Here is a 10,082-nt window from a genome sequence, read left to right as displayed (position 1 = left end):
CCCTTATTTGTTGCTTGAGTTAAACTTATTGGAATGAACTTTTTGGAATCATATCTAAAAAATTGGACTTCTCCCATTCCCGAAAAAATTGAGGGGTTTTGGACAAAACCCTCAAGTTATTCTTTCACAACATTTGTGGACAAACCTACCCATCACAAGAAATTAATGCCTCTACTCTCTCTCTCTCTCTCTCTATCACGTGCCCTTCACTCTGTCTACTTGATCTTCTTCATCAGATTTTCTATTATCCCATACTTTCTTCATCTCTTATCCAAAATCTTTTAAACAAAAAAGAGATCTAAAGTAGATCTGAATGGGTTAACTGTGGGCAAACATCTTTAGTAGACAAATTATTCAACAAGATCTCCAAAAGAAAAATCTCCAAGAAAAATTGGAAAAGAAAACCCTCAATCCAAATCCAAAGGTTCCAAGATACTTATTCTCTCAAATTTCTCCTACAATTAATAGCAATAATAATAGTATATAAGAAAGACCCAGAATCTCTAGATCCAAGAACAGCTAAGCCATTATGTTTTTTGCAGAGATAGAGATGTGGATTGTGTGAGGCCCCAGTCCGTTCTTAGGTTGATATTAGGTTATATTCATTATTTGTGCGGTAACATTTGGTTTTGGGAATACTTCGAAAACCCTAAGTTGGGGGTATGATTGAAACCCTAGTTTTGTATTAATAAGTTCGAATGGTGCTTAAAGTGAGTTTAAAAGTTAGGAAAACCCTAAACTAGAAAAGTTTCTAGTGATATGATTTGTTAGAATTCTAAGTTGGGTGTAAAACCCTTAATACTACCCAATCATTCTACAATAAGTACAAATGAACCTAGAAAGTAGGGTTTCACTCTTCGTTTTCAAGATTAGAGCAATTAGGATTTTCGCGATTTTTGCCGGATGATTTTCGGTACGAAGCAAGGATCAAATTTGGTGCTTAAGAGTGACTTTTGGGTAAGAAATAATATGTGATTAGATGCAATGATAAAAGGTTAGTGAATAGGAAGTAAAAAAACCCTAGTACGTGTGACTTAAGGAAGAACGGTGTGAACCGACGTGTACCGTGCATTACCGATTGAACACACCACTTGACCACCACTTTCTTACCATACAAGCTCACTAATATTTGAGCAAAATATCCTCTCATTTTCCAGCTAGTTTTGACCAAATTTTAGGGCTAAAAATGCAAGAAGGAAAAAGAAAATTTTGGTTGGTATTAGTGGTGACAAGTGTCACTCAATCATGGCTTCTTGACCAAGACAAATTCCAACCTTCTTATCACCAATTTTGCTCCATTTCCTTTCATTATTTCTGCTGCTTGGCCGAACAAGAGAGGAGAGAAAGAGAGAGCAAGAAACAACTTCCTTCTTCTTGATTTTAGCCATCCAAGTGAGAAATTAAACTTCTAAACCGATTAAAGTGTTAGTTGTGGGCTTGAGAAGCTAGGGGAAACAAGACTTCCAAGAGGAAGTGAAGTATTACTCTTGCAAGCTTCATTTGTTGAGGTATAAGGCTAAACCATGGCTTTGGTTCTTTCATTTTGGTTTAAGTTGTTATATAATACTTGTTTTGATTGGATTAGTGGTGATACAAGTTGTTATGAGGATTTAAAGGTGATTTATGTGAATTAGGGTTTGAGATACTTGCTGTCTATCCTTGCTATATGGATGATATATGTTGTATCTAAGCTTATATAAGGGGTTTTAGTGATTATTAGAGCAAGAAATCAAGAAAGGTTGCATTGAATCCCAAAATTTCAGATTTCTGGAAAATTTCAGCTCTATTCTGTCCGGTTTTATTGCACCATGTTAGAGGCCAATTTAGGCTTAACATAAAACATGAAAGTTGTAGATAATGGTATTTTATAGTTGCTTACAAAATTTCAGCTCAATCGGAGTAATGTAGCTTGTGAAAAGATGAAAATACCCTCACTGTTCTAGGTTACATTCCAGAGTTCCGCGTGGACAGTTTAGTCTTTTTGGTTGTGTTTATTCACTATAATCCGTTCGGATTTAGCCATTTTCCCAAACATAAAATTTTCAGTACTCTGTCTTAGCTTTTCAACGCCACCAAGAACACCTCAAACGGATCTATGTAGCCTGAGTTATGGCCAAAATAGTTGCATCTATTCTAAACTTCGGATTCTGCCGTGTTTCTGGATTTAGCTTCTGACCCTGTTTTGTCCGTTTTGATAACGTACGAACTGGGTGTTGGTATCTTCATAAGAAAGGTAGATCTTGGTCTTAGCTTCGAAACGGTATAAAGTGCATCCAAATCCGAGTTTTGTAGCTTCAGTTATGACCAAAACAAGATCGGTTGTCAGAACTGCCTTCGAATTTGGACAGTTCTGATAGGAATGTTTGGGCCCATTTTCCTCCATGCTCTGTATTGATTCAGCTTTTGGTCCAAACATTAAAGTTATAGCCTTATGTCCTAGATTTCCAACGCCTTTGGAATTTCTTGATTTGGATTTGTGAGCTGTGAGTTATGGTCCAGCAAACAAACCCTGTTTGTCACCCGAACACGTAAATTTCTGATACTGTTTTCCATAATTTCAACCTGCTTCTATTCAGATCTAGCTTAAGGTGTCTTCATGAGAATTGTAGCCCTTCGTCATAGCTTCGAAATGGTGTCTCGATCACCTTGATCTGACATTCCTAGCCTAACTTTTGATCAAAACGGTTTGAGACAACAGATTTGGCCATTTCCGTTTGCCGTTCCGCACGCGCGCGTGCGCCCATTTTGCCGTTTCCGCACTTGCATGTGCCGATTTTGCCGTTTTGCTTGTTTTGGGCATGTTAGTGGCCGTTTGTGATAATATGTGGTACAATCTTCTATTTCAGACAGTGGTGAGCTAGGCGGAGTCGGTGGGGCCCACTACTAGCGAACACGCGCGAAGTGATTTTGCTCTTATACCACTTTTGTATTTTGAGTAAGTATTCAGGCCATTTATGTGTATAAATCGCTTATGTGTTTTGATGTGAATAAAAGAGGAACTTAGGCGAGGGTGTACTTTATCACACTCGACCTAAACCCTAGCTTGTACCTATGTTTCTTTATGAGATGTGTATACATGAATTATTTTGGGTTTGAACCCCTTGAGCTTGTAGCTCGGGGTGACGTTTGTGAGTTTTGGATTTGAACCCCTTGAGCTTGTAGCTCGGGGTGACGTTTGTAAGTTTGGGTTGATCTTCCGACCTAGATGGACTATTCGAGCCGGTCAGGGTTTGGTCGAAGCCAGTCCAACTTAGTCTGAGGTCACCAAGTTTGTGAATCCGGTTCACTGAGAACGTGAACCAAGTTTGTGACCCGAGCTTGTGACTCAAGCTCAAGTTTGTGATTTCGTTCGCCCGAACAAGTTTGTGAGGTGACTGGCCAGTGAGGGTGATAAGGTGTTCGGTAGGTGTACAAGTGGAGTTCTACGGACCTTATTTATGGTCGACGGAGTGTCGACAGGAGATCACGCATGGCAAATGACTTGGCTTTGAAGCCAACCTGTATCCTTCCTTTATATTGTTACTTTTGCACTTGACTTGACATTTTGTGGAATAGCTGTTTCTTTAAATGTGAAATTTTACGCTTTTACCCCTGTTGACTTACTAAGCTTCTAGTTTACCCCGTTTCCTTTGTTTTCCTTAGCAGGGGACGACGCGGGGAACTTCTTGGCACCTTCACTAGTATAGTTAGGTTTGATTGTAATAGTCGGACAGTTAGGATGTTTGTTTTTATTTTGGTGGTTTGTATAAGGACCCTCCTTAGGGTCTACCTTCTGCTGGTTGTTATTATAATGTATTAGCGTGGTTTGACTCGATACTTTTGAAGATGTAAATAGAACTCTTTTGGCGTTAGATATATAGTGAATAGTACGCTTGTGGGTTTATCTAGTTTTATTGTTTTGAAATTTTGAGTCCTGGCGCGAGCTAGGCAGGCGTCCCGCCGATACCCTAGGGTTCGCCCTTGAGAGAAGCGGGGGCGTCACAGATTGAATTTTAGATAGGCGTTTTCAGATTTGTTTAAGGTGGTAGAGATAAGGTTGTTTGTGGGTAGGGATCGAGATTGGAGGTTGCTTAGAGCTTCTTTTTTATTGCTTAAGTTGTGAAAAAATTGCTCAACACTGCAGTGACTAGTGAATTTGCTCATGATTTCTTTATTATGAACTTTTATATCTCATCACATGCTACCTTATAGTATATGATATATCCTGCAATCATATATCTTGGATAATTTTTTTCCATCTTTGAATTTATTCATGTCACGAAGTCTCGACAGTTTTGCATAGAGTACTCAAGAATATTAATTCGACAATCACGTCATTTTCACCTAGTTAACACCTATAGATCTAATTGACTTGATCAATCTTGTCCATGGTTAGAATAAAATATTATAATACACATTCATAGCAATATGTCAACAAAGATGGGGATATGCATCACCGAATTTGAAGAAAATTTGATTGGATAAATCTTTTAAATCAACTCGACCGATATATTAAGGGAAAAAAGAAAAAGTAATTAGGAGCAGAAATAGTCCAATTTTCATCTGTATATGATTGTTTTAGGTGCCAACCTTTATTTGTAAAACTTTCAAATTATCTTCTTAATATTTACATCAACCAAAAGAAAGAAAACACGAGAAAGGGTATTATCAATATCTGGAGGCATTATATTTGACACATATGCATTTGTCTTTCATGTTTTATGGTGAATACTTATTTTTTATTATCATATTGTTATGTAGACAAAGATGCCGCGTTTGCCTATTAGAAACAAAAGACGAAAAAAAAATCGAAATAGCCAAATTTTATCGAGAATGTAATGGTTGTTATTGCACTTTGTATGATGTGGTACCAGTTAATATTCATTCATCTCAAAAGTAGAAGGCGCCAAATAAAATCAAAAGAAGAAAATATCACTGAGCGCATGCAACACTTATTTAACTTGATTAGGGAGAGTGATGTTTATTGTATTAGCAAACTTCGTATGAATAGACGAACACTTGGGATATTATGTGAAATGATTAGAGACATTAGAGGCTTGAAAGCTACAAGAAACATGTTAATAGAAGAAATTGTTGCAATGTTTGTCTATGTTTTGGCTCACCACAAAAAAATTAGAACAATTTGTGGTCTATTTTGGAGAAGTAGAGAAACAATGAATCGTCAGTTCAATCTTTGCCTCCTAGCAGTTTTGAAATTGCATACTATATTGCTTAAAAAGTCTGAGCCTATTAACGAAGATTGCACAAATGAGAGATGAAAATGTATTAAGGTAATTCATCAATTGCAATAGAATCAGTTAATAAAATGCATATTTTCATCCAAACTATCCAATATAGAGATTTTAACTCATTTTACATTTTTGGCTTTTGTTAAAATAGAATTGTTTAGGTGTCTTAGATGGGATATTAATAGATGTGACACCACCCACTGAACAAAAATCAAGATACCGAACAAGAAAAAGAAGTATTGAAACGAATGTATTAGGGGTTTGTTCTCCTAATATACAATTTATTTATGTCTTGGCTGGTTGGGAAGGTTCGACATATAATGGTCGTGTGTTTCGAAATACTATCTCTAGACCTAATGGTCTTAGAGTCCCACAAAGTAAACATGCATTGCAGTATCTAATACCATTTAATCAATTTTTTTTTCTAAAATAAGGTAGTTAGTTTAGTATTAATTTGTGCATAATTGAATTTTAAAGATTGTTATTACTTGGTGGATGTTGGATATTGTAATGTTGATGGATTTATTGTCCCTTATCGAGGGCAAAGATATCACCTTAATGAATTCAATGATTATTGACCACAGAGACTAGAGGAACATTTTAATATGAAACATTCTAAAGTTAGAAATATCATAGAAAGATGTTTTGAATTGCTAAAAGGAAGGTAGAAGATTCTAGCATCCATTTCATTTTTTTCAATTCAAACACAAGTGCGAATAATTATGGCATGTTATCTGCTGCACAACTTGATAAGGAAGTTCATGACTTTTGATCTACAAGAATTACTACAAAGTGAAGAAAAATGAAAGTAAAGATGAAGACAGAGATGAAAAAGTAGAGTATATATCCACTATTTCGTCAAGTGATTAATAGGCAAATTTTAGAAATAATTTAGTTCAAGAAATGTTTGACAATTAGAGAGCTGGATTTAGTAGTTAGTTATGAATTTATGCTTAGTTCTTAGAGTTATTAAATTTGGATTGACATTTGATGTATTCTAGTAGTGGATTTGTGAACTGGATTGACACTTGATATGTTTCTATTATGAAATTTATTTTTCAACTTTTTTGTGTGATTAAATTAATTATATGTTCTTTTATGTGTTTTTTATATTACAAATTTCACTTACATAGTATTTTTTATTGAAATTAATTGGTATATATGGGCTGACTTTTAAATGATAGGATGGAGAACGATGAAATTGTACGTGGAAGAGGGAGAAACATATATTTTTGGACTAATGAAGAGGTGAAAGTGCTCATAGAAGCATTGCAAGAGTTGGCTTGTGATCCAATGTGAAAATCAGATGAAGGATTTAGAAATAATTATATGAATGAATTACTTAAAATTATTTTGCGTAAGCAACTTATTTCTACCAAGCAAGTTAGCCCACATATTGAATCAAAAGTTAAGTGGTTGAAAAATAGATACCATGCAATTGTTGAAATGTGCAAAGAAAATGGTTGTAGTTGGAATGATGTTGAGAAAAAGATTTCTTGTGAAAAATAGTGATATGATTATTGGTACAAGATAAGAAATTGACTACTCTTTACATTATCATATGTTAGTTTCAAAATTTTATTAAGATTATCATTTATCTTTCTATTTTATGTTTTACACCCATAAGGATGCAAAGGGCCTTTAGGATGTCAAATTTCCATATTTAGAGATCTTGAAATTGTATATGGAAGAGATAGAGTCACTAAAAATGTTGCTAAAGATTTTATACAAGCTATCCAAATTATGAAAACTGCCCAAAATTTGGACGAATGAGATGAAGGGGTTGATGCTATGTCAAACTCAGATGATGATAATGTAGAAGAAAATGAAGTAAATTTCATGATATAATCAACTCAACCAACCTCAACAAGCATAAGGAATTCTAAGAAACAAAAGAAACAATCACTTCCCATTGCAAATATGTCAAAAAAAATGAAATCTTCATCAATAACAAGGGATGATCTTGATGCATCATTGTAACTTCTTAGCAGCAAATTTGGAGACTTTGTGGAGGGAATTCAAATTAATTTTGCAACTATGGCAACAACCATGTCAAATGAGGATAAACGTGAGTAATTGATTTCTAATAGAAAAAATCAAGTTATTATTGAGTTGTTGAAACTTGTTTTACCAAGTGGAGATGTAATGAATGCAGCCAACATACTTTCAGAGCAGATTTCAAGTTTCATGTGTTCTATAATCTTCCTGCAGAAATGAGGCGATAATATGTAATTAATCTCCTTTATCCTCCATCTACTCACTGAAATAAGACATATTGCTAGCTGAAAAGTGATGATTTGGTGGTAATTTCTCTTTGTTATGGTGGTTGTTAAATAGTTATATGATTAGTCTTTTAGAGATTGTGGATATTGAGTGGCACTCTTGATTGGTTTAAACTATTAGTTTGTATTTTGTTCTTATGGAATTTGGCAATAGCATGGTTAGCTTTTTTTATTTGGGTCGCCTTCTGTTGTTCATATATGTAAGGAGAGATCTTCTATTTCAAATCATTGTTTAATGTAGGAACCACAAATGACTTTTTACTACAGCTACTATATTTATTTTCTAGCATTAATATTTCCTATTGTTTATGATTTTCTTATTTTTTTAATCAAAAGCCGACTAACTATTGTGGTTACAATTGTGGAGATGTTAATTTGTTGTATATGTAATTCTTTTATTTTATTATAATTTTTATATCAGGGGCAAAACTAGAATTTAATTATATTTCATTTCAAAACACTTATCAAACCAAGCATCAAGAATTGGAATGATGCTAATTCCAGTGTGTGAACCAAGCTAAGATATTGGAATGAAAAGTTTTATTCCAATATTAGAGTTCATGATTCCATTTTCATTTCCGATTCCAATCTGTGAACCAAGCACTCCCTAACAATACTTCTATTGAATTCTTATCTCTTCTTTTCATGTGAAGGATCTTCACACTAGAGAAATTCTTTTGTAGGATCGGACTAAGGATGGTGTGCATGAATGGTTACTCTCCACTATTCAACCACATTTAATTGCATTTTTTGATGTTAAGACCACTCTGTTTGAGTGGCATCATGAGTTAGGTTATCCTTTATTATCAATCTTCAAACATATTATGTCTTCGTCCAATTTAAATGTCTCTTATACTTTTTGATACGAATCCCGTTGATGACGAGAATCGTGACGACGAACCCCGACCCGATGGTGATATTCACAAGTTTGAATTGGATGACATTTCCTACTCCGAACTTCTCTAATCCCCGTGATTGCAAACCTTCTTCACTCATAATCAAATGAACTAGCGAACCTTAAAAATTTGTTAAAAGGTGCCACAATAAAAAATAGAATTCTTGATTGTTAAATCGAATATGAACACTAGATGATTCTAGATGTTCAATAGAAGCTCGTCGAGCTAAAGAGAGGGTTCTCTCAAGAACGATGTTCTCAAAAATCGTGTTTTGTCATTCACCATGAGAAATGATGTTTTTATCATCTTGACACAAACATACCCAAACACGGACTTAACTAAACTTGGGTTAAACAGCCTATGCTTGAACAACTAAACGGATCTTAACATGTAGTCTAAAACCCTAATAACTAAATACGAATTCAAGTTTAAAACTAGACCGTTTTATTTAGCTATTAAGTAAATCTAAAATAACAACTAACATTTGGCCCCTCAAGAATCATCTTCAACTGTAGTTTGGAGCAAATTAACGAGACTTGATTCCATATTTAGTGCTCCAATTGATTCTTGAACAAATCGAACCAGGGGTTGAAGTAACTCATTGACTCGCTTGGCTCGACCTTGCATCATCGAACCCACCGGAACAATCACTGATCCAACTTAAGACTCGAATCAACTTGGACAGCCTTGGATACTGCATCAATCCCCTCCTCTTCAAAAGAATTTGTCCTCAAATCATCCGCATCACCTGCAAGAAAAGGACTAAGTCAAATACATTAAAGGTGGCATTAACTCCATACTCACCTAGTAATTCGAGTTTGTAGGCATTGTCGTTGGCGCGTTTGAGTACTTGGAAAGGTCTATCTCCACGTGGTAGCAACTTATTGTGATGTTGGATAGGGAAACGGTCCTTTCTGAGGTGAAACTAAATCCAGTTACCTGATTCAAACACCACCCGCTCATGCCCCTTGTTTGCCTGAGTAACATACTACAATGTCTGCTTCTCTTAATTGTTTGTACCTTTTCATGAACATGGCGAACATACTCTACTTTTTTCTTACTATCTAAATTAACTTGCTCAAAAATAGGTAATGGCACTGATCCAAAGGTGTTAATGGATTAAAATCGTATACGATCTCAAATGACGAATATCACTAGTAGAATGAACAATTCTATTATATGCAAACTCGGCATAAGGTAAACACTCTTCTCGCGCCCTAAGATTTTTACACAGTATAGCTCGTAACAATGTCGAGAGTGTTCTATTGACTACCTTTGTTTGATCATCTGTCTGTGGATGACTAGTTATTGAAAATAATAATTTAATTTCCAACTTAAACCATGAGATCTTCCAGAAAATAGTTAAGGAACTTCACGTCCATATCAAATACGATGGATTTAGGAACACCATGCAATCTTATTATCTTCTTAAAGAACAAGTCAACTATATGAAATGTATTGTCAGTCTTATGACCAGCAATGAAATGCGCCATTTTAGAGAATCTATCCACTACAACATAAATGAAACTATCATCCCTGCTAGACTTAAGTAACCCCAATATGAAATCAATTGACGGATTTATCCATGATTCCTTAAATATAGATAACGGAGTGTAAAGGCCATGTAGACGTGTTTTAGACTTGATTTGTCTGCATGTGACACACTTGTTAATGAA

Source organism: Coffea arabica, chromosome 2e (assembly GCF_036785885.1).
Source record: "Coffea arabica cultivar ET-39 chromosome 2e, Coffea Arabica ET-39 HiFi, whole genome shotgun sequence".
NCBI classification, from domain to species: Eukaryota; Viridiplantae; Streptophyta; class Magnoliopsida; order Gentianales; family Rubiaceae; genus Coffea; species Coffea arabica.
This window is presented reverse-complemented; position numbering follows the sequence as displayed.